Genomic DNA, 27164 nt, shown 5'->3' with positions numbered 1-27164 from the left:
CAGAAATCCTAAATACCACTTACCTCCCCAGTTCCTAGGTAACCAAGGATATGCTTTTTCTCCACATATGAAATACACAGGATCTCCCACATATATTGGTTCCACTTCTTTATCAAGGAATGCTATATGCATCTGGTAAATGTTCCTACCTGGAAAGAACCCTTTTTCTTTAAACAGAATGGGACATAATGAGGGTTATAATTCACTGTATATGAAGGGTGTTCTGCATCCTTATTCCCCTGTGGGTTCATGTGGAACGTGATCACAGAAGTTTTATAAGGTACAGACACACTATCCTGTGGCATTATTGCTGGTGTAATTAATCGTCTTTTGTGGAACATGGAGCAACCCACCGGTTTCATTATCAGTTCCTCGAATTCATTCATATTTGTTTTGTCTAGTTGACCAGTTTCATTTTTGTTCCATTTCCCATCATATAGGGCACTCAGAGAAGCATAACATGCAGAAGTTAAGGGCAGGGGCTGTACATACCATCCTATTTCCTGACCACCATGCTGCGGCAGGTGGGCACAAACGCAACAATATTTTTTTCTTAGGATTGAGTGTGTCATATTCATTATTAACAGCAATGTGTTGTTCCCATATCCTTCCCTATGTTTCTCTTCCATTGGGGACAAGGTAAAGGAAATCACATGGACTGGGCTTTCCGTTGTGGAAATGTTCATCATAGGCAAAAGTACTTCAAAAGGGTGCATTTCCTCTAGGTACCATAATACTGTTATGGTCAACACTGGGGCTAATATACTCATTATGCACATTACTATGGTTAGACCCAGCATACAATTCTTTTTACCATGTCCTTTTTTCACCTTATTATGTACTACGTTTAACTCGCTATCAAGCATTGGTGCAAGAGGAGGCATTTGCTGGTTCTGACATTCTTCTCTCGTCCTTCTTCTTCCGCTGTGCTCATTGTGAATATTGTTTGTTCTTGCTTATCCGGATGTTGAAATAGTTCAATCAATGTCTATAATCTTTTTATGCCAGTTTTCTGTCTGCCTGGATTGCCTATTCATCTGGCAAGGCCTCCGTGAATTTTGCACATTGCTCTACAATTTCAGAGCAGTTGCCTTTGTACCACGTGCGCCCCACTTGTTCACTCGGGTTCCTGACACATGGATTTAGCACAGAGGAGTTGCGTTTCGTGAGCTGTCTAACTTGTACAACTCTTACGCCACCCTCCTCTAGGCCTCCGGTTCCCACTTCATCCAAAAATAGGAAACAGGCAAGAAATTCACCAAGAGATGAAAAATGTGATCACTCCTTCTTTCTGCTCCGTAGGTTGTACCGATTTGCTCCTGGTACCGTGTGATCAACAAATAGTGCGGGTGCACTTCCAGTCTCGAGCTTGGAGTCAGCCTGGGGCACAATGGCAGATGATGATGGGTGCCCAGGTGACAATGCAGGCTGTGGCGCAACAAAAGATGGTGGGCGCCACATAGTTATGCGCTTGATGTCGGCCAGCAGAGATGCAGAATATGCTGGACAACGTTGAGGCACTCTTTGCTCTTCTGTTTTTATGGCAATCTCATCAGGCTTTGTTTCAGGATCAGGCAATTTCTGTAGAAAGGAACTGGCAATGGCATTTTTCGTTTCTGGAACCGCTGCTATCGCTTTCTGGTCTTTGTCCCGATCAGTTGACGTGTCGAATGGCGATGGGACTTTCTTGGCATGCATGGCATGAATCTACGCCTTGCGTCCATCCACGTAATGCTGTCTGCGTGGTTAAAAGTACCTGGTAAGGCCCACGCCACCTTGGTGCTAGCGATGTTTTCCGCTCATAATTTCTGATGAGCACCCAGGTTCCGGGCTCTAATGCATGTCCTGGGCCAGTATAATGCACCGGTAATGGCTCCTGCACCTGCTGATGAATCAAACACAGTTTTTTTACTAACAAATTCCAATAAATGCTGAGTACAGGGTATTCTACCTCTCTCATTCTTTTAGGCTGAGGTGTGCACCACACATTCGCCGGTCTCCCCATTATGATCTCATAGGGGGAGAGCCCAGTTCTGGCCTGCACTGACGTTCACATGCATAGTAACGCTATTGGTAATGCATTTATCCAGCTTAATTTGCTACCTGCACAGATCTTACTGATTTTTTTATTTCAAAATTCCGTTATGCCGGTCAACAAGACCGGCCGAACTTGGATGTCTTGAACTCTGGAATCGTTTATCGATCTGTAATCCTGCACAAGTCTGCAGTATCACTGCAGCCACAAAGTGCGGACCATTGTCCGACCATATGACACGGGGCAGACCAAAGCGAGAGAAATACTCTTTTAGCATTACATTCGCCGTGCTCATGGCTGTGCAATCTTTCAAGGGATATGCTTCTACCCATTTGCTAAATGTACATATGATCTCCAGAATGTATTTCAGATTTTGTCACCTCTCCATCTCTATGAAGTCAAAGTGAATCACTTCGAATGGCATAGAGGGATGTCCGAAACTTCCTGTTGGAGTCACTGTTCCTTTTCCAACATTATGCTGTAGGCACGTGATGCAGTTTTGCACCAGCCTCGCAGCATTCTTTTTTATGAGTGGATTTTCCCAGACTGTGGCTAAATGTTGGACTATTTTCTTCACACAGATGTGTGTGGGACTGTGAGCGATTGTAACCATTGCGTTTACATACGCATTTGGCAACATCCAATTCACATTTTTTTTGTCCACCCAGCAACCCTCCAAATCCAGTTCTGCAGAGCCCTTGGCCCATCCCTGTATTTCTCGGCGGTAGCTTCCGGCTGCATTTCTTTAACAGTCACAATTCAATTTTCTATCATGCAGGGCACTTCCTCCGATTGTACTGTCAACATGTTTGTACTCAAATCAGTAGCAGCCTGTTTCGCAATCTTGTCTGCAAATGCGTTTCCTTCTCCCACTTTACATGTCACCTTTTTATGCGCCTCGCATTTCACTATTGCCAGGTGCTTTGGACACTTAAGTGCAGACAGTAATCGCACAATCAGAGGGCCATGTTGAATTCTAGCCCCATGGGATGTTAAGAAACCTCTCTTGGCCCATAATCAGCCAAAATTATGAACTACGCCAAAGGCGTACTGGCTATCAGTGTTGATATTTACGCTCAAGTTTTCTGAAATTTCACAAGCTCTTGTTAAAGCAATTATCTCTGCTGCTTGGGCGGAGTTATAAGGAATTCTTTTACTCTCCACAACACTTTTTAATGTCGTAACAGCATATGTGGCAGTTGATGTGCCATCAGGTAGTTTAAAACAGGAGCTGCTACAAAACAGTTCCCTATCTGGTTCTTTTAGTGGTGTGTCACTAAAATCAATTCTCCCTTTTGTTTCTTCCTCAGTAACCATTAGGCAATCATGGGGAGGCAATTCAGTCCCATCACTGTTTTCCCCGGGCATTGGCATTAATTCTGCTGGATTCAAAGCGCCACAACTCATAATTTGGATGTTGGGCGCGAACAATACAATTTCATATCTAGTCAATCTAGCAGAGGTGAGGTGTTGCGTCTGTGTTCTATTGAGTAGAACATATATGGCATGTGGCACCATCAAAATTAAGGTGTGCCCCAAAACCATCCCTTCTGTTTGTTTCACTGACGCAGCAACCGCTGCAACAGCTCACAAACATCGTGGTAGTGCCGCGCTACAGGGTCCAGCACAGAAGAAAAATAGCCGCACAGCCTATTTCTTCCACCTTGTTCCTGTGTTAAGACAGACAAGCTGCATCCTTCGTTCTCATGCACAAATAGCCTAAAAACCTTTTCATAATTCAGTGTGCCAGAAACTGGAGCAGAACCCAAAATGATTTTTAGCGAACCAAATGCTTTCTGACATTGTTTATTCCACTGCAAAGGCATCACAGCATCCTTTTTTGTTAATTCCACCATTGGTTTCACAATTAAAGCAAAGTTCATAACCCAATGACGACAATAAGAAGACATCCCTATTATCGCTCTCACACCTTTCTGTGTTATGTTTTAATAGGCATACCAGAAATAGTCTTTATTCTCTCTGGTGTTAATCTTCTCCCTTCCTTTGAGAGTAGGTAACCCAAATAAGCTACTTCTTTCTGACAGTACTGGAATTTCTTTAGGCTTGCTTTATGGCCATGCGTGGCTAGATGAGCCAATAAAAGAACAGTACCATTTTCACACATCTCCTCCGTGTCAGCAGAGATTAGTAAATCGTCAATGTATTGTAACAATACACAGTCTGCTGGTAATTCTAACATGCCCAACTGCTCTTTCAACGCTCTACTGTATATGCTCGGACTTTCAGTATAGCCTTGTGGAATGCGTGTGAATGTGAATGATCGTCCTCCTAAAGTGAAGGCAAATAAATATCTGCTTTCTTTGTGTACTGGAATGCTGAAGAAAGTGTTTTTAAAATCAATAACACTAAAGTATTCTGCCGAAGCAGGGATCATTGTCAAGATCATAGTGACATCTGGCACTAACAGGAATGGGGGATCTACTACTTTTTTCAGTGCACAGAGATCAATTATGAAACGGTACGGTACCTCATTACCCCCTTTCCTGTACATGGGAAGAATGGGCTGTTACATACACTACCTGTAATCTCTTCAATCACTCCCAATTTCACCAAATCAGAAACAATACTTTTCAATCCTTTTTCTCCTTCTGCTGAAATGTTATACTGCGGAATACGCGGTAGCGTTATTACTTCTTTCAATGTAATTTTTACTGGCTTTATTTCAAACATCCCACATCATTGTCATTTACGGCCCAAATGCAAGTTGGCACTGTACTCAATTCCCCTGTTAAGGGTTCCGCCATAAATTCAGAAGTCGGCATAATCTGGGGAGAAATAGTCAAAAATACCCCATCTGGTGTACAATGAATAACTGTGCTTAGTTTTTTCAATAGATTCAATCCTAAAAGATTCTCCCCACAATGCTCTGTTAAAAGAAATGGAAAATGTTCAGTAAAAGGCCCTATTGTCACTGCCACTGATTTGGACTCAGGGTTTATTACTGGGGTACCTGAGAACCCTACTGAGATATTTTGTCACCCTGACAGAGGTATGTCTGGAACCAAGTGTTGATCTATCGAGCACTTTTGTGCCCCCATATCTACGAGGAATCGATGCTCTTCATTCCCGATTTTCATCTCCATGTAGGGTCCTTTCTGATTCACGGTGAATAGACACTGGTTCCGACCCCTGTCCTGGGCTGTCCTATTGGGGCAACAACCCGACATCCGATGTGTAGTCACCACTGTTATTATAGTATGCACCTGTCTGGTTATCAAAAATGTTCCCCCCTCTCCCTCTATTTCCCGTCTGTACAACCTGCCTGTTTTGACTTTGCGTAATTTGATTCAAAGCCTGGCCCTGATTCTGTGCACCATTCCCTTGATCATTCTGATGCTGCTGCATATGATTTCTGTGGTGACCATTTGTTCCCATGTGCCCTCTGTGAGACCTTCTCTGACTATATCCGCCTCTATTTTGCAAATGCAGACATTGTGCCTGCCAGTGTCCTTCCTCTCTCCAGTATGCACATTGATTTAATCCCAAAGGCCCTCCATGCATATTCGTATTTCCCATACTCTGTGCATTTCCCCTTCCCCTGTGGTGTTCTGCTATCTTCTGGAGTAACACCCGTGTTTTCATGTTTGTTCTATACTTTGCTTCTCTTTCCTTCTCGGTATTTACCTGGTTCTCATATGTATGTAATTCTTCTCCTAGCGTTTTTGCTTGCCATGCACTTTCTGAAGTCATTATCAAATTTTGAATCGGAAGTATTAATCCCCTCACATATTTATCCACAAATAGCCTTTTCCTTGCTTCCGTACTCACATCCTGTCTGCTGAAATCTGTAAATATCTCTTCGAATCTGATGAAATAATCTGTGGAAAACTCGTCTTTACCTTTAACACACGGCGTCATCTTGTCCCATTGAATTCTTTTCTCTGGGACCAATTCTTTTAACTTCTGTACTATTCGTGCTGGTAATGCTAACATATTCGCCCCTGGCTGTGCACCCACTGCTTTATTTTTATCTTCCAGTATTAAATTTGCCCACGTGGCGCCATAAGCCGTCTCATCATCTACCTTTCTTATTCGTTTCCATATATCGGCTGGCAAAATTACAGGGAATATTAGATCTATGTCACCCATCGTGAACACTGAAGATTGCAATAAAGACTCCACTTCTTCATAAAAACCCGATGGATTTTTCGTATGTCAGGGATTGTCTGTTTTATATTATTCACTTCCTGTCTAGAGAAGGGAACGTGCACATATTGGGCTGTGTAATGTCCTGGGATTACCACAGATGGCGCACTGCCTACTGCGGGAGTCTCTACCTTCGGTACAAAGGTAGGGGGCACTTCGCTCATGGGGAAGCCACACTCACTATTCCTCCCCCCTCTCTCATATGCAACAATATTCCCAAATCGAGGGATAAGGCTGTCTCTCCTGTTCCCCGTTCCATCGCTCTCTTATATACCGCCAACAATTCAGGAGGGCTCACCTTCTCCTCGCTTATATCTTTGTTTATCAAATATTCAACCATCGTTTGTAACACTTTCCTTTTCATTGCTAAAGTGCATTCATCAAATATTCCATGTATTTCCATTGTGGGAATACTGGGATCTGAAATCCATTTTTGTGCCTCCCCTATAGATACTTTTAGCTCTGCACTAATTTGCGCTGCTGGTGACATAAATCGCTGCTTTCTACCCCTCTCAATTTTCTTTCTCTTATTCCCCGTTGTGGAGAATAGTTCAGAATACTCTTAATCCAATTCATTCTTCATTTCAGTCGCTTCACATGCTCTTCTATTTCTTCATCTCTCCCTCTACAACGGGCTAATGCATTTAAATCCAACAATCGTTGCAGTGGTAACTTCCCAATTAACTTTTTCCATTGTCCCAACAAATATTCCCCCATGCATTCCAACAATACCTGTCTTTTGTTGTTTCTTCTGAAGTCATATAGGGACGCTAACGTGGATACCTCATCGTTATCGTCTATATACATTTCCGTCTGTTCTTGCAGCTCACGCTTTCTCTCCTTACTGATTGCGCTGCGAGTTACTCTCGTACATTCATTCTGCTCAATTCCACTCATGGGAGGGGCGGTCGGTGCAGTGGCACCCTTTTGATCAGGAGGTGCAGAGGGGATAGTGAGAGCGGGATACGTCTGCTGGGGCTGTGGTAATTGCGAAACACTCGGTGGTGGCTGGCTAGTGGGCAGTGCAGTGCCTGATGTAGCCTGTGGCTGTGCTGGTGTTGGGAGGGGCTGAGCAACGGGAGGGGGTTGAGCAGCAGCTACTGACGTAGTCTTTTTAGTTTCACTCCTCGGGCCCTGTTTTGTTTCAGTTAAGATTCTGTTTATTAATTCGTCTGATGAGTGTAGCTCTCTTTGTGGATATATTTTTTCTATGTTTAATTCATCACACCGTCTCGCCTTTCTCAAGCTATTACTCTACTCCTCCTCCTCCTTCTCCTCAGCTTTCTCCGTCTTTGACTTATGCCTGCGCGCATTTTTCTCTCTATTTCTAAATCAGAGCATTGCTTCCCTCCTCCGGTCCCTAAGGATATCAAGTGCTCCAGGGCGTGCTCTTTTAATTATCAACACCTTTTCCAGGTTATCTATACGTTCCATCTCAAAACTCCCATCCCTCGGTCGCTGAAGATTTTCCTGTTTTCTGGTTTGCTTATGCCAAGTTTCACAAGACATTATCGCTCGCATACCATACTTTATGCACATATCATAAGCCGGCGTTCCTCCCGGAGGTGCTTCTTGGCCAATTTTAACCTTACCCTTGGCTAATCAAACTTACTCTGGGTGTTTGATTTTGCAAAATCAACTCTCAACCAATATCAGGATTACTTACAAATCGGGGCACGACTCACTTGATCAATCAATTTGTCTTTTCAAGATACAATTTGTCCGTATACTGACGCAACCAGTGACGTTGTGCCTGCGTATCTCGGCTCTGCCTCGTTTCGGGACCCTCGCCTCCTTGTTCAATGGCCAGGGACGTCGATCAGGGATCAGGGGTGTGCCGATCTGCAAAGGAGTCTCTCATCACTTTCGCAGGGGTGCCCCGAACACCTCTTGATCCCGGCTCGATCGCTCCCATCCTCGCCGTTCTTACCGCCTTCCTTATTTTGCAACATACATGATGGAACAAGTGGGGGAGGGTCCCTGTTCGGGCGCCATCTTGAAGGGGCCCCTAAGGGACCCTCGGATGTGGAAACAAGGCACAGTCACCACACACGAATAGATACGCCAAACACGAGGTTCCGTTCCCAAAATCTAGGGTTTATTGCAGTACAAAGAAGTCCCAGTTGGTCAAGTGGTCCCACGCCCCGCGACGTGTGTCTAACAGACCTCGGGGGATGCAAGAGAGTGCGAGACGTTCATCAGTTACATATATACAAACGGAGCATCTTACAATCAGTAATGACACATTTGATGCCGCCCCAATTCATTTCCCTTTGAATTAGAGGCAATGATTGACCAGTGTGACAAATATGACACCTTAGACCACCATATTTAGTAACAGTTTGCAATCTCCAGTTTTACAGACACCATTCTTTGTTTGCGAGAACACAGCGTTTCTGTTTTTCATGGGCAAGCTGCGCGCAGGAGACTTGCACATACCATGCCTCACTATCTCTAAGTTTCGATTCTCGCTCTAGAAGTCAGCCCGCTCTCCGGGGCTCCCTGGGCTCAGACAGGGGGGCCATAAAGAAGATCATAATTCAACTCTTTAAATGCTAGTTTCGTACATTGCTATTCTTTCAGGAGACTCGCTGGCATTCGTGTACTGATTAAATGCCTTGCTCCCTGTCTTTAAGGATATGTGAGGGAGGGAATCGGGCATTCCTGTCTGGCTCTCCAGTGTAATGTTTCAACATGTTCCTTAGCCTTGGACCATTGAAGCAAAATAATATCTACAGCAAAGCAGTTTTACATGAGGCAAAGTGGCGACGTTAGAGAGAGCAGAGAGAGAAAACAAAATGGCGATTCTGGTCATTTTAAAATGGCTTCACCCTAGTTGAACTAATAGCTACGTGATAACTAATGACTAATGAATATATATTCTTACACTGTAAATGAGGCGGTTGTTGTTCGGCCAACCAATTATCATTAATTTCCGGACCCTCAAGGGGTGTTTGGTTTTTCTGGACTGATAAATACACACGCGCAAATGAACTGGAATGTTGCAGCAGCCTGCACCATCCAAACACATACAACACCATGACCATCTGACGGATAGCCTGACATCAGATACAACATGGGGATTGGCAAGCACAAGCACAGACCCCACCAGACATACATGTATCTGTACATCTACACCACCTGTTGCAGTGAAATCATCGGCATCCATGTCACATCTGCCAATCAGCCTCCTACATGTCATTGTCACATGCATCCATGGTGTATCACAGTGGCCACATGTCAAATACCCTCACAACACACACGTACACCATGCATGAACACAAAGGTGGAACCCGCATCCATGTGTCACCACCCAACCATGCCATGGTACATACACAGATATGTAAACATGTGTGCACCCCGACATACATTTGGCCATAATGCTTTTGTACACTTACACCGTTGATGTGCCTCACACATGACTGGACTCTCAAGCGGCAGGCTCATGTCCCTGTACATACACATCCATACATGGTTCTTCCAAGACATATGTGCAACCTGCACACACCTGCCACACCTCAACATGCACAGCATCCAATCAGTACGCATGCACACTTACCGCTCGACCCCGGACGGGTCTGCCTCCAATGGACCTGGAGGTGGAGCGCTGGGCCTATACGTTCCAGGACCCTCATCTGCATGTTGGTAAGGAGGACCCGGTGCCCCTTTCTATGCTTTGCCTTCAGGAGACGCTGGGCCTTGCTGAGGGTCCTGGACCTGAAGTCCTCCCAGCACTTCCGGACGTGTTGCAAGTTGTGGGCTGCCACCTCCTCCACATTGATGGCAGCCACAATGTCCGTCCAGATCCTCTTCAGTCCTTCATTGTCGGCGTGTGAACTTCCAAAGAGGGCATCATAATGCCCCAGGACTTGATCCACCAGGATACCAACTTCTGCAGCAGTGAAGCTGGTAGCCCTCTGCCTCTCTGACTGGGGGTTGCCAGTGGTGCCAGATATGGTGTTGTGTCCGACATGACAACCCCCGAGGCAGGTGTGGGTGGGCAAATGGGTCCTGGGGCTGGGCTGTGGAGCAAGATGGTACTCCAGTCAGGAGTCTTCTGTTCCAGCAGGGGTGGTCAAAGCAACTGGACCCCTGCAGATGGCTGACGTGCAGGCACCAAATAGCAGGGCATGTGGCCAGCAGGCAGGCAGGCAGCAGCAGATGGCAGGTGGGAGCATGCTCAGGGTTCTGGGGGGCAGTAATTCGGCCTTCTGGGCTGGAGTGTGGTCTTCCATGTGTTGTTGCATGGACAGTGATACGGAGTGATTTGGCACGTGAAAAAACAGCACGTTAGCATGTAATTCGAGGAAAGGCCCTTAGCGCGTAAGCACGCCTGTGACGTTAGACACACAGGCGTTTCCCAGAACATGGGTGCATGTTAATTGTACATGTGAAAATACTGCACGTCCGGGTGTCACGGCATGTGATTGGAGGAAAGGCCCTTAGTGCGTAGGTGCATAAGTGACGTTGCATGTGTGGGCTGGCTTAAAAGAAACGTGTGGGACGCCATTTCCTTGTACGTGCTTTTTGTGGAGAGCGAGCGGGTGATTCTTATACTTCTTGTCGGTTCACACGCGATTACTTCACAACGTTTTCAGTTCGTACTACCTGTTTCCTCAGACTGCGTACTTTTCTTCTTTTGACGGGGGTGTTGCCAAGGCACACACTCGCGTCTTTTTCACGTTCTTTTTCAAGGCAGACGGTGAGTTGCACATGTATTTTCCAACTGTGGTTGCCCGCGTGTGTCGTGCACCTCTTCAGACATCATTGTAGGATGCATGTAACATGCGTACGCTTATTTTTGTGTTTCTGGGTGCCACAGCATAGGGCGGGTTCATTTTTCCACGCATGTGGTCTACCAGGGGTTGCGTGCACGTTTACTTTTGTTTTTGGGGTGCCTGTGCATCATTGCGTGACCCGTAATCTTCCCCCAGGGGTCACAGACAGCCTTGCTAGAGTACTAGCATATGAATTCCATCTAGTACCCTATACATTTCACCGCAATTGTCCAGACAATCGTTTACTGCAACTCCCATACGCACAACAACATCAGTGCCATGGTTGGGAGGCGACCAAGCAGTAAGGGAGGCAAAGGTGGCTGAGCTCAAAGAGGTGGGTATGGTGGGCACGGTAGGGGACGTGGCCAGGATTTGCAAGGTGCCCCTATAGCCCAGTGTGTGGAGGACCAATCAGGGCCACCTATGCCCCCCCAATGGTTGTGGGAAATGTAGCTGACACCATCCCAGCTCATCCCTTGTTAAACCAGCCCATTTTGTCAACTGAACTGGCACAGGATGACTCCCAAGCTGACTTCCAGGTCACCAAGTCTATGCCACGTGTGGCGGTGAAAGTTGCTGTCACCAGGCCACGTGGATCTGGGGCAGCAATGTCATCTGCTGCCCCAAGTAGCCACGGTAAGGAGGCTGCAGGGGCAGCTGCAGCTCAATCCACCCCAGCTCCGAGTCTCCCAGCCAGGACAGTGTCGGTCCAAGTCCATCACACCGACGTTGGCCCTGCCAACATCACCCTGCAATCAGTGCCTGCACCAAGACCTTTGGTCATTGTGCCTTTACAAACTTCAAGTACCCAGTCCACCCGTGCTTCTGCCCCTACTGACCAGAGCGGTGTAAGCCACTCAGGATCCGCACCACCTTCCAAGATGAAGATGGGTGCTTTTGCACTACAGGCTGGAACCCCAGACACAGCTATACACTCCGGCACGTCAAGGAAGCCTAGCTTCAATGATGCCGAACTTGATGCACTTGTGGCCTATGTGTTGGCATATAGCTGCGAAATGGTGGTGACTGCAGGCTGCAAGACTACGCCTGCTCAACGTAGGGCCCACTGGAAGACCCTTGCGGATCACATTAGTGCAATTGGATTTGTGAGGCGCACAGCTGATGATTGCTACAAGCGGTGGAATGACCTGAAACACAGAGCAAAGAACAAGCTGGCTTCCAATCATGCCTCTACTCTGGAGACTGACGGTGGGTCTCCACCAGAGGACGACCAACTCACTGAAGATGAGTTTGTTGCTGGAACCTTCATCACAGAGGAACAGATCCAAGGTGTGGGAGACCTACCAGATTATGAAGCATTGTCCGGTGAGTGCCCATAAATGTGTGTGTAATCCATGTGTATTTTGCTTGGGTGATGTGTTCTGATTGAGTGCCAGGTGAGGGTGTGTACTCATGAGTGGTATGGGTCACCCATGTGCTTCCTCCAAAGCATTTACCGGCCTTGGATTTGGGTATGACATTATCCCTTCTGACCACAGTAGCCAATTAGCACCACATTACTGCAGTTGCCCTTGGACTGTCATCTTGCAACAACATTGTTAACATGTTCAGTGTTCATTCAGCCTGATTGTTTCAATCCTCCCATTTTTACAACACATTTTTCTGCCCTACTGCCACATATGTGACATGCTTCTGTCAGAGATTACACCCCACAATGGCCCACATTTATTACCTTGTTATGGGAATTATTTAACCATTCAGGATGATTGAGTAATGGCCTGCTCACATACACTTTGGGCCCTGTTTGAATGAGGAACATGACTGTTGTCTCCTGTCATGTTGAAGTGACCAAACATTGATGTATCCATCTGCCTGCCATCACTGTATAATTGAACACTGGATGTGTTGTAGTGTGTGGCACATGCATATTTTGTCACACTATGTTGCATTTTTCATCTCATCATGTCCATCTCACATGGACGGGTGACAGTACTCATTCACTGACATATGGCTGTAGTTGTCAAATGGACCATGGCTATGCTACGTGCCATCTGTGTGCTGGCATGTGTCATGTATGTGTATTGGACATGCCACTCACAGGCTAATGTGTGATGCCAGTGCTATCCAGCATGCAGCAAATGTGTTGCTTTTCCATCTTGGAGTTCTCAGTGTCTGCTTTTTGCCTCACCTTCCAACTCATTGACAGTGCATGCATGCCAGGGTTATAGTCATGTGGGACATGTGTAATTCATGTACTGGATCTCTGGCTTGTCAGGCCTACGTGTGTGCTATGGTGCTCATGCCTGATTCCATTTGTTGTCTTTCATGTTTTTGCAGGTGATGAGGCACTTGATGCTGTTGAGGTGGAGGAGATGGCGCAGACCCAGGAGGAATCTCAGCCACAACCGGGCACCAGTGGAGGACGTGGGGTGGTGGTGGGTGAAAACCCAATCCTCCTGCAGACAATACTGTTCACGGGTGTCTCTGGGTACACCTCCGCAGACCTCTATGATTAAGTTGCTGAATCGGACAGTGAGACATATGTGCCGTCTCAGGTGAGTGTTTCTTGCAGGGATGCTGTTCTGTCCAACCCACCTGCACCGGGGGTAGACCCCTCTATGGGGATGTCAGTGTTGGTAACTCCGCCTTTGGCAGTTACGGATGCAGGGTCACACTCCACAACATTTGCTCCTGTTCCTGGGACAGCAGATCAAAGGGGGAATGCAGTCCTGCAGCCTCAGGCAGTGCCAGCACAGTAAGGTGCAGATCGCCTTGCCCCAAACAGGTATGGTGCCCACCGACGTGGTGGCCGTGCACCACCAGGCAATACTGTATGGGAGAACTCCATGTACGGTATAGCAGCACAACAGGGAGCATTGTGGGAAATGATGGCTCAGGCAATCGATAGGGTGGCCACTTCCATTCTCCTCCCTGAAAGTCAGATGGAGCTCCAGCAGCAGGCAACCGACTCCATTTGCCAATCACACAGGGAGGACATGTTGGCGTCCAACGGGGACCGACTGGCGGCACTGGAGACTCTGCTCGAAGCCATATCTGTAGAGTCAAAGGGAAGCCCTGAGGCTAGAACACCAGTTCCTCAGGAATACTCTGGGTGAACTTGAGGCTTCCCGAAATTTTAGGTCAGAACAGCAGCTGGAGCAGCTCACACGTTCACTCTCAGCAGAGCTCCAGGCAACCCGTGCGGGGATCCGGGCATCACGTGAGGCCATGCAGGTAGAAATGCGGGCTACTTGTGAGGTGCTGCATGGGGATCTCTGTACCATCATCCTCCAAAACGAAACCTTCTACACCCGCATGCTTGCTGCCATGGAGGACAATACCAGGGCTTTGTGTGGGCTGCCTCCCATATCACGGCCACCTCCTGATGTAGCAGCAGAGGGTGAAGAGAGCGACGGCAGTTCTCCCACTGTAGCATAGCCGTGCAGGCCATGAGCCCATGGAGGTATCTTTTTTCCTCAACATCCATGCATGTGGGTGTTGGGGTGCACCCTGTCCTTGAACCTCCTGGGTGCCCCCCCCCCCGGTCCACACATTACCATTTTTGATTTTTTTACAGTGTGTTGCCTTTTGTGGCTCACGTGGGCATCCACTGTGTATTCCAGCTGGGCACAGGCAGGCTTGTCCTGTCTTTGGGTTAGATGCTTGGGTTCCTGCCACACACACCCTTCCTGCTTCCCCTTTCCATGGGCTTGCAAAAGGTGTGACCAAGTGACAGTAACTTACACAGTGACAGAGCTGTGTGGGCAGTCTGTAGTCAAAACTGTGTGTACATCCCTAGTGGGGATTGTTGTTGGATTGAACACTGCATGGTGTATTGATATGTCCTTGTGCATCCATGTCTTTCTACTTATTCACATGTACCTTCTTCATGTCTTCACAAGGCTGTCTCCTTTGCAGATGCAGTTCATGTTGTATGCAGTACACTGACACATTAGTATGACAGCAACACTCTGCAGTTGGAAGGGGTCGATGTGCTGGCTTAGTCAGGTGTGAGACTTGCACTACTTTAATTTTGGACTTTCATATATTGCCACTGTTTCATCCTGTCTTGCTGTTTTGTGTTTCTGGTAAGTGTTTGTTCATGTGTGCTGTTTCTTATTGATTACTGGGAGCATATTGTCTGTGGCCTGTTTACATTAGGGACAGTGCACTTTGCGACACTTGTGTCATGTGTTGTGCATTCATTTGGTTGCTTTCACATTGCATGCCATGCCATGGTCTGTTGGGTAGCTGAGATGGGGAGGGTTTGGTTGTCATGGCATTATTTTCATATGGTATTTTGCAAGGGGGTAGTCAGTCATGCTGCATGAATGTGTGTCTTTTTGGCACACAGCATTGGTTGTCTTTAAGTAGGTAGGGATGCACACAATGTAACACTTCCAGGTGACCAATCTCAGGCTGGTATGGTTGTGACAGTTGACTGTCCCTTATGTCATCATCATTGATTGTCAGCTGGTATGTGCCCGGCTTTGTGCACTCCACAGGGGTAGGATTTTAGGTGGAGTAATTAGCCACCAGCTGGGTACGGGCTGCCTCACCATGTGCCCTTTCACCTCCCATGTGCCCTGGCCGTGCATGTGGTTGGGGATGTGGGGGCACCACCATGTCCACCGGCAGGCCCTGGCGGGTTGCAATGTTGTGCAGGACACATGCTGCCACTATGATCCTGCACACTACTGGGGGCGCATATAGCAGCTGCCCACCAGAGCGGTCAAGGGAGCAAAAGCGTGACTTGAGCACTCCGAATGTGAGCTCCACTATGCCCCGGGTTGCAATATGGGCTGTGTTGTATCTTACCTCGGGTGGTGTGGTGGGGTTCTGAATTGGCGTCATCATGTAGGTGCTCAGAGGGTAGGCACTGTCCCCTGGGGAGGTGATGATTATCATTAGTGTGGTTGTCACATTACTCAGTATCTGACATGCATGCATGTGCAGAGGCATTTATACTCACCAATCAGCCATGTGTCGCCATGCCGCCCAGCTTCTAGGTCCCGGTTTAGGGGTGACATTCTGAAAATGAAACTATCATGGGTGGACCCTGGATAGTTGGCATATACTGAGGTGATGATTCCCTTGGCATCACATAAGACCTGCACGTTGATGGAATGCCAGTGCTTGCGGTTTCTATAGATGTGCTCAGTTGCCCTGGGAGGACGTAGAGCCACATGAGTGCAATCAATGGTACCTAGCACTTTGGGGAATGCGCCACCCCATAAAAGTCCTGGACGGCAGCCTGCCTTTCTGCAGGTGTTCTGGGCATGTATATGTGCCTGCGGGCTGAGGGGCGTGCAGTCATGATGCCCAACACCTGGTGTAGGCAGCTTGACTGCGTGGCCTGTGAACCCCCCCACTATGGCAGTTGTCCACTGAAATGAACCAGTGGCCAAGAAGTGAAGTACATTGAGCACCTTTTCCAAGGGGCTCACTGCTTGGGAGCACAGGGTGGGTGATGTGAGGTCATCCTCCTACTCACTCACCAGGTCGAGTATTATGTGTGGTGGAAACCTATACCTCCCATACACCTGGTCATCAGGCATCCCAAAAAGGCTGGTCCTGTGTGAAAAAATGCGGGGTCTGGCTGTCCTCCTCCTCCTGCGGTGTCCCACGTCCACTGCTGCGAGGAACGGTATATTCATTGTACCGTCTGAGCTTGTTTGTTTGTGCGCACTTTTATGCTGCGCGGGGCCGCGTACGCCTGCTTCCTGCTGGCATACGTGTTTCCAGATTAGCGCATATTTTTTGGCGCATGCCTTTCCCCTGTTCGATTCCATGAATACGTGTTGTAGGCACGTGTGTGGGAGTTGCAAGCATTTACCTCCTGTACTTCCCCTGTAATGCCCAAATGTTCATGCATTGGTCCCCATTCCGTGTGTTACGCCTCATGTTCTGCCCACTTTTGTTGTCTGCGCTTCGCTATTTGTGCTTTCACTGTGCGCGTAGCACACGTCGTTTGATGACGTGTGCGCCCGCGTGTGCCACCCACGATTTTAGCGCACTTCCCAGGATTTGAACGTGCACTGACTTCCTTGAATCAATGTGCGCAGATTTGGCATGCTTGCGCTGCGATTTTCACGCTTGCGCTGCCATTTTCGGCGCACATTAATTCCATGAATTGGCCTGATAATGTTAATGTTAAAGGTATACATATAGCGCACCATCACCAACAGAATTGGTCTCCAGGCGCTCAGGCAGATCTGTAAACAAAGAGGTGGTGTTGGGTTAGTGGGTGAAGAGGGCATACGAAATTAAGCAGGTGACGTCCTGTGTGCAGCTTCAGTTCGCTTTTCACTGTGCTGTTCCGGTCTTTTAATGATGCATGGCCTGGAACTGTGACTGCAGAGACTGCAAATAGTTATGAGGGTGCATGGATCATGGTCCTTGTTGCATGCTAGAAAAAAGTATTTGTGAGAGAAAATTGTTTCTGTTTTTTTTTTTTTTTTTCTCAACTATACATATGTCCATTATTGCAATTAGCATAATACACAATTGGATCGTACTGGATCTAACTACTTTATTCAAAAATGTAAAGTAGATAGAATCTCTAAAATCCTCTAGGTCCATGTTAAGAATATCAAAGTTTTTATGAGCTAAAATATTAATCATATTATGTCTAATTCCATTATTGATGTAATCTGTTATATTACATGTTACTAGTGTTATCATCTTTGATGTCATCAGTGATGCAATTTATGATGTTATTACTGTTCTCCTACAACATATAATTAGTGATGTCATCAGCGAAGATTCCTGGCTGCGCAACAGGGGGCACCTAAAATGTTTTCTTTGATTTTCAAAGGTTTTGTTACACTGTATTGCTGAACTTAACATCCCTGCAACTAAAGATTTTTCCTTGAATTTGAAGGGTTTTGTTATTCCATAAACAATTGACATTTTTGTGGCAGACAATTGGGCTAATGGAAATTATGTATCATACATGTGTAGAAAGGAAAATAAATTACAGTGTGCAACCACATTCCCCCCAAATAAATCTGTTCTTAAAAAATGTTCTTTGCATATTTACTTCACTTTTTAAAATGTTTATATTTATATGTACTCTTGATTAATATACAATTATTAGAGTGCAACATTAACTGTTTAAAAAGGCTACATTCAATGTATCCTGAAATCAATCTTTACTAAACGACGGCTCAGAATATATTTGTACATTTTTTAACAGTTTTCAAGCTGTTTCAACCAAGATGCAGGTGCGGCTAAGTGCAACAGTGACTTGGGGGGTTTTACTCTCGGCTTCCAAAAGTCATGAGCATGGCTATAATGAAATACAAATGGATTTTTTATACGCACACTGTATTAAAAGGATCAATTATCGGTCTTTGATCCATATACACAGCATATGTTTTTATTGTCTATTTTTATAACTGAAAAGTTGGCCCTGAAAAGGACCATTTTGAGGAATAAGTAAAAAAGGGGTAGCAACTTGGAAGTGAAAAACACTAGGATTCATACATTTAACGAAGAATAGGGTTACCAAAAATGGACCCTTAAAAATCTACCTAAGGTTGGCAATTGCCCATATGTTCCAAAAGAGCCCTGCTCAAAATGTCTAGGGTGCCACCTCCCACCTCGATCAAGCTGTAATAGGTGTTGCACATCACACTAACGTTTGAAAGATCAAGGTGCAGGCAGGATGGGCAGAGGTCGGGTATTAGATGTTGGAATATAGTTAGCAATTGTGTTCAAAGTTTCTGGTACAGATGACAAATACTGCTGTGCTGATCTTGCTCCATGTGCTTTAACCTTATGTTTACATGATCCTTCCTAAAGGATTAATCCACTTAATCCCAATGAACATGAACAAGATCTTTTATTAACACTGATGTCCCCAGGCTGTGCAATGGTTTGTGTAATGGTCCCCTCTGCAAAATCTTACCGCAAAAATTACACAAGACCTCCTCGATCTCCCTTTTGCTGTGTTGGTCCTTTGCAGAGCAATACTGTCAACTATCAGAAATGTTTTTTGAGCACATTGCTTCTTGCATAGTGGTGAAGCTGAAGCCACCCACACCACCTCATCATCACTACTAGTCATATTCATTTTGAAATGCAGGACCGTAGAGGAAACATAAATGTTGTAAAAATACACAACACAAAAAGGACTCTGCCACTTAACATCAAAAAACTTTAAAAATAAAAAAATAATAAGCTAAACAACAAAGTAAACAGCACGAGACAAAGTACAATGGTATAGGAAGAAGAAAGGTAAAAGAGGAATGGATACACCAAGGAAATGCTTTAAAAAGTTACTGAAGGCTTACCAAGAGGTTCACCCACCAAGAGACAAAAAGCTATGACAGGAAGAGGAACAAGGTGCTTGGGTGAGGGGTATAACCACGTTTGTGTGATATAGCAGACCAGAATGTGTTTTCCGTTTGCGTATGTGGGTATGCCCAATCTCAATGAAATTTCTGTGCCTACATTATTTACCAATTGCCTAAATCAATGAGAAGACACGCCTGAACCTAGCTGCAGCCTTGTTGAGGAAAGGCCCAATCACATTGACAAATGAATTAACTCAGCTATGTGGCTTTGCACCTGTTTGTAACAGGTAATCAGATGTTGTGACAGTTTTCCTTTTTCATATCTTGAGTGTGTCAACTTTTTTAATGTTATCCAAGTAGGCGGTTTAAAGTACAATTAGTACCCCAAATGGGAAAATCAGATTGTTACAAACAAGCTGATTGACACTCACCAGCTCCTTAGCATCCAGACAAGGCACCAGTCACCACTACATCCCTTGTTGTTTGTTCTGCAAGTAGCTGCCATGGAAAGAGAGAAGGGACTACATATACTCCCTTCTTCCTTTCCTTAGCTGATATTTTCTTTGTTTTTTTTCTTCTATATTTTTAATGGCCACCATGGAAAGGTAGACATGACTATATGTAGTATGTTCTCCCATTCTATGGTGGCCATCTTCTTTGTATGGATTGTTTTACTGTTTTAAATAGCTTCCATCGAAAAGGGTTTACTGACTTCAGATCCCATTCCATTGTGGGCATCTTTTTTTTTCAATTGCGAAATGCTGGCTTGTCTTATAATCAAATAAAGACTGTATAAGTCCATGGGATGAAGTGGATGAAGACTTCTGGCAGATGCATTGCATCTGAAAGAAAACTTCCTGGGAAGGCCTCTCGCTCATCCAAGTGGTTCTGCTGGAGATAGGAGCAGCACATCTGTACATACTTCATGAACATTCTCCTCTCTCAACCTCTCTAGCATTTCTGATGACTCTTCAAATGGAGTGTTCCAGGCTGCAGTCGTTTCAAGACTTTATGCCTCATTAGGAAGTTGTCAGTAAAACCCGCCAGGAGGCGGAGAGTTAAAAGCAACCCCATACACAGTTTCCATTGACTGACTTGCCATTGACACCAGGATATTTTGGCAGACGACAGAAACAGAAAATCCACAATGGAGTCACTGAAGCACAGGCACTGTTGCTAATGGTGCCAGTGCTTCAGTGAAAACATTGCCATTAGAGGCCTGAACTAGTTTGGTTGTGCAGAAAGGGTACAGGTACCTTTTTACCGGCACCCTTATTTCCAGACTGCCAAAATTGTAATGAGGGCTTCTGGCTGTTGCTGGTAGAACCTTTAATGGGTGGAGGTTGATATATAATTAATTGACATAGTGTCATGCCCGCGCCACTGGCGCACGCATTGGCAACCATCATGGACTACTTGGTACTCATTTATCCTCCTAATACTCCTTGAACAACTCCCTTTCACACCATGGTCTTTTATTTCCATTTGCTCAACTTTGGTTCTTTCTTATTTTATTCAATTAACTACATTTACCATAATGCACCTCGCTGCAGTCCTCAATTCCTGGCTATTCTCATTCATCGTTATTGGGACCACAATCCCCAGAAGCCCTAGCAGCCAGTGCTGCTTCCACCTGCTCAGGACCAGAGAGGGAGGAGGCAGATTGTCTTCAGGTGTGCTGCTACAGGTGCTGTCAATTAGCCTGCCTCAGAACAGGGCAGGACTGTATATAAGCAGCTGCCTGCAGGAGCACAGTGTCTTGCATCTTGAGATCTCCATGCTCCTGTTTGCCTTGACCCGCTACATTGTATGCTGTTCCTGTTGCTGCATTATCCTGTTTTGATCCAGTGCCATTTCCGGGCTCCCTGCCTTGCAGCCGATCTCGCTCCGCTGCCTTCTACCTACAGCCCTTGTCCTCTGGGCTCCCTGCTCTGCAGCCTGCCTCACTCCAGCTGCCTACAGTCCTTGTCCTCAGGGCTCCCAGCCCTGCAGCCTGCCTCACTCTGGCTGCCTACAGTCCTTGTCCTCTGGGCTCCCTGCCCTGCAGCCTGCTTCACTCTGGCTGCCTACAGTCCTTGTCCTCTGGGCTCCCTGCCTACAGCCTGCCTCACTCTGGCTGCCTACAGCCCTTGTCCTCTGGGCTCCCTACCTTGCAGCTTGCAACCCTCTGCTGTCTCCAAGCCCTTGTCCTCTGTTCTCCCTACCTGGCAGCCTGCACCTCTTCGCTGCCTACAGCCCTTGTTCTCTGGGCTCCTTCCTTGCAGCCTGCTCCCTCCACTGCCTACAGCCCATGTCCTCTGGGCTCCTTCCTTGCAGTCTGTCTCCCTCCGCTGCCTACAGCCCTTGTCCTCTGGGCTCCCTGCCTTGCGGCTTGCTAAACTCCTCTGCCTTACAGCCTGTTTTACACTTAGCTACCTACGGCCCTGCTCCTCTGGGCTCCCTACCTCGCGGCCCTATTCTTTTGGGCTCTCTGTCGCCTACTACTAATCTCTCTCTGTCCTGTTCTTCTGGACTCCCTGCCTTGCAGCCTACTACAGTCCTCCACAGTCCACTACAGTTTGCCTGCACCTAGTGCCACTCTTGACTGCAGACCTGCTTCCTACTTTGCAGCCCTTCTGTTTTCCTGACTGCTGCTCCCTTGTTCTCTTCCTTGAGTCCTCTGTACTCCACCTTAGGTTATCTGCTTCAGTCTAACTGCCTTTCCTTCATTTCGTCTGCTAGATTGCTCATTGACTTCCTTTTCGCTGGATATACCTGTTCTTGTCTTCTCATGTGTCTTATGTAATCCCTTTGTACAGAGCTTGCCTGTTGGTTTCCGGCAGGCAACCTCTGCCCCTTTCCTTGTCCCGTTTTCAGTGTTACAGACACCCACTGCTGTTGTTCACAGCCATGAGCATACCGCGTGGGCCTCTGTTATAGCAATCTGTGCAGAAGGCTGGAGTTTCCTAAGGTTTGTGGAACACTCTTTCCCATTTCAGCATACACACCAAGAGGGAATCCAGTTTGTTTGTACCTTTGTATCTTATGCCCCTTTTGGCTCACACCTACAGTTTTCTACTCGTCTTTCTTGTTGAACTTCCTGCTGTGTGTGCTTATCTGCTACCTTACTTCAGCACAGCCACCCAAAACCTACCTGGGTACCCTGTGCCACTCTTGAAAGAGTGCCATTCCTGACACATAGTTACAGGCCCGACCAAAGTGAGGGCCTTAACAAAGACCCTGGGGCATTAACTGACATGTAAAGCAAAACAGATTCGATCCCCAGGACCACGCTCAGAAACCTCTGGGTATTAAGTGCGTTATAAATAAACAATTACAATTAGAATCTACTTATCCAAAAGATCCCCAGATGTTAACATCAACAACAGAGTAAGCATGTGTGCAGTGTGACTTCTGCAATCAGAGCCATTCTACCCTTTTTACTTTTATTTTGCCAACACTCCCTCATTGCCTGCATTCAAACACTCGCACATCCATCCAGCAATCACTTCAAAAAATCGAATGTTACCCTAGCAACATATTAAACTTCCACACACCAAACGCACTTTAACAATGTTCTAGAATTTTTTTTCAGCTACATAAAAAAAATTGTACACAGTGTTGTTGTCAATGCACATATGTATTTTGCAGTGAGAGACGTGCATGATCAGAAGGGTGAGTATAAATGGGCAACTGCTAAAGGGAGCCCAGGAAGGAAGTTCCAAGCAGTACCAAAGTCAGAAATCACTGCATAAGTCCTGGGGCAGAGCAGTCCAAAGAGTTTGGTCACAGCCGCCATTGTGGTGGGTCCACAAGCAAAATGCTGAAGAAATGGTGGGGTTCTGATGTCTACTAGGTATAGGGCCTGCAACCTGTAAGTTATATGAGGGACCAGTCCACCAGTTTCAGTGGCAGTAGCATGAGTTTGTAGGGAAGAGGCAGAGGGAAGGAGGAAGTCAAAGGCAACATTTTGAGAAGTTTCTGGAACTTAAGGACGACTTGCTGAAGTTTAAAAGCATCCAGGGAGGCTATTCCAAAGAGAGGCAACAGCTAAACAGAGAGACATGCCTCCCACTCACTGTTTCAACAAGCATTGAACAAGCCGGAAATTTGAATTATAGGAGCAGAGGGTTCTAGCAGGGTAGTATTTAGAGAGACAGCATTGTAAATAGTGTGGACCGAGGCCAGAAAAAGCCTTCTGGGTAATGCACAGGTTCTTCAGTGTTATCATTATGGCAACCAACAGCCAGTGTAGAGATTGCAGGCCTGCAGGCACACAATGCCTGGGCCTGAGGCCAATAATAAGTCTTGCAGCCCTATTTTGGATCAGCTGAAGGGCTGAAGGCAACAGAGGTGGAGGTTAAGGAAGAGGTTGTTGCATTAGTCAAGCCTACAGAGGACCAAGACTCTGGAGAAGTTGAGCTACTGGGGGATGGTGAGGAAACATTGAATGCCTATAAGCAGGTGAAGTTAAAAGTGGACTTTTTTTTAAAACGTCCAAGATGTGAGCAGTGAAGGAAAGAGAGGTGTCAAAAAAGACCCCAAGGTTCTTTGCCTCATAGGATGGTGATGGTAGAGGGCAGCACACAGATGGTAGGAGGGAAACAAGGCACAACTGTCCCAATAATAAGGATCTCCATCTGATTGCATTCAGCCAAAGACTGTTAGTTGCACACACTACCTGGATAGAGGTCACACAATCAGAGATGACAGAGGTAGAGGAAAAAGTAGTACAGAACATTTCAAAGAAAGCTGTGTATCATCAGCATCACACTGTTGAGAGAATGAGGATATCAGGTGAGCCAGAGAGACAAGATAGATATTAAAGAGCCACGACGATAGGCTAGAACCCTGGGAAAAACTCTAAGTAGAATGTGAGGTGGTGCAGGAGAATCATCCCAGTTGGAGCTGCGAAGGGCAGTTAATGATGGAAGGGGTCAGCCAGCCTGGTGCCCGGTCCATGATGCCAAAGGTATCATGGAGCAATTTAATTAGGGTAGAATAGTTGACTATGTTAAAGACGAAGCAGAGATCAGCAATCATTATCCTCAATTGTACTACAATCATACATGGCATATACACTTCAATGATATCATTCCACAAAATTACAAATATGATATACTCCCCTTATAGTACCTATATTACATAAACACATATATATTTTTTTTATTAATTGTGATTTAGTCATGATTGTGCCTTTTTACAAAGAAGAAAGAATTTTCAAACAATTTATCCAATTAAAAAGAAAAAACAGTAAACAGAGAGCACCCTCTTATCCTGAATAAAACATCTAAAATATGTACAAAATCACATCGTCATAGTTAGTGAAAAGTTGATTATAAAACATAGTCAGAACCACGCAGATGCCCAGTTTTAAACACAAACAAAAAATTCAAAGCCACATTTTGTCTAATCCTTAACACTAATCAGTTGTAAGTCTTTCGATAGTAGTATTATTATAGTGCATGTGGTCAGTGGCCAGTTTCTTGGGGGCACGGCCTATGGCCATGCCCCAAGAATCTTCCCACTGGCCACAACCACCACAACACAATTAAACCATATAAGAGGTATGGACAATACACCTTGAAATAACAATACTCACCCCCCCAATCCCAATAATGTCCAGCCACAGAAAAATTCAAGGAACCCACCCCAGCACCTACAGACCTTTTTTATCACCTATAAAAAGACCTCTGTATAACGTTTTTTCCACTCTCCTAACATTTCCAGGCCCTTTTTTATCCACAAAATAACACCAAATATATTTTCCAGACTTCTTTTCCTCACCGCACTGTTTGCGGACAAAGGCTGTGATCCGCCCATCCAATATGGTTGTTAACCTCCTATATCTCAACTTTCTTAACCACTTCTGCCGCCACACAAGCTGCTCTTTTGGGGCAGAGGATCCGGCCGGCTCCCTCACAGGCCATACAGGAGGCTATAGATCCTTACCTTACGAGGGTCGCAGTTCTCTGTATATCCTGCAACACACTGATGTGCAGGGGGAAGCAGTTTCAAAGTATTTTCGAATACATGGTGAAGCAGTACAAGATATATTTGAGAAAAAATGTGTATCAAAATGTATTGAAAGTGATACCAACAATTTAATCAATGGTGAGTCAATCACTAATAATTAAACACTAGTCATTTTAATACAACACAACAGCAGCAACCATATGCATAAAATTGGCTAAAAAATTATCACACATACTTGCCATTCATAGTGCGCTCATTCAAAACCAACTCAGGAAACCCTACAGGGATGCAATCTTTTGGACTTTTCCTTCCGATCCACCCTGTCGATAGATCATTTGTTAATTAATTCTATTGATTGTGAACATAAAAATAATGGCTGTTTTATGGGGATTAGTCATGTATTCCTCTTCCCCATAGGTCTTTAACATGATTCCTTTGTCTTTTAGCTCTTGGATGTATGTCACGGTATGATGAGTTGAGTTTGAATGAGTGCACTCTGAATGGCAAGTATGTCATTTAATGCATGTTGAGCTTTCTCAAGAAAATCTGATTGCCAACATCAGTCAAATGTAGTCCATCTTTTCAGATAATGTTGGCAATATGAAACTTTATATATTCATTTTGAAAAAATGCATTCCAACATCCTGCCACAAAGGACATGTGGCTTTCTATACATTGAGGCTTGCTTTCTCAATTTGTGGACAGAATAAAGTAGAACACTTCAACATTTGTGTTTGAGCTACCCAAGAGAAAACAATCTTCGAATGTGTAAACAGTTTCAACTGTGAACACGTATCCTTCATTGCAAACTGTAATGTAATTCCAATGACATATCCCAAACTATTGCCACCACAGTGAACTACACTAATGTCCAGATGCCTCAGAGTAACCATACTTTCACAAACAAGGAGCAATTCCACCCACTTTCTTCCTTGAACTCCAAACCAGGAAACTTAAAATTCTTGAAATCCAAGATTCCCATGTAATCCACACTGCTCACAGTACACCTAAATTCAATGGACCCAAGAATCACCCACCAACCAGACACTCTGCTTCCTGAAAGCCATAGCCATTGTCAGTACACACAACAAAGATAACTCTTTGCTGTCCAGTCTTCTTCTACGCCACACCCATAAAACCAGTAGTGCCCTTTCCATGCCTAGCATTGTTAAGATACCCGGATTGCAAATAAAGTGTCGGCGGACTACCAGGGTATTGTGGACGGCATTGCCAATTGAAGGGGTTGGGGGAGTATCAACTCAATTTAAATCATTTATTATACAACTGTGGCTCTTAAAAGAGCCTTTTTTATGTTTTTCAAAGCATTTGTAACATTCAAAAAATTAATATGATTGCCAACATCAGTTAAATGCACTTCATCACTCTGACAATTATTTACACCATCCAACTTGATATTTTCATTCTCAAATGATGCCATCCCTGAACCATATAAAAAAAGCATATACACATCTTTATTGACAAGGTGCCTATCTTTTTCCATTGGTGGACAAAACAAATATGGACATCTACATATTTGCTTGAGATTCATTTGAGAAAAAAAAAAATTGCTGCAGCTGGAAATCGTTCCATTAGGGTTCTCAATCTTTCCTTCATGGCAACCTGCAAAGATACTGGACCTCTAAAGCCCAAACTAATCCTCCACAATGCCAAATAATAATATCTGGACGTTTAAAGAGAACCATATTCTTATTGAATGGTAATACGGTTGCCCAGTTAAACCCACAAACTGCATACCACAAAACTGCCACTTCTTCCAATCCAGTTGTAGCGGAGATGCCACAATATTCAGTGTCACCCTTCAATGAATGCATCCAAGAATCTCCCACCATCCATACACTCTTCTTTTTCACAGCCATAGCTATAGACATCTTCACTGCACCCAACATAGAAAGCACCTGCCACCCTCTCTTCCAGTACACCACAACCACAAAACCTGATTGGCTGATC

Source organism: Ambystoma mexicanum, chromosome 5p, assembly GCF_040938575.1.
Source record: "Ambystoma mexicanum isolate Mex_15411 chromosome 5p, UKY_AmexF1_1, whole genome shotgun sequence".
NCBI classification, from domain to species: Eukaryota; Metazoa; Chordata; class Amphibia; order Caudata; family Ambystomatidae; genus Ambystoma; species Ambystoma mexicanum.
The sequence above is the reverse complement of the archived record's forward strand: the minus strand, read 5'-3'. Positions refer to the sequence as shown.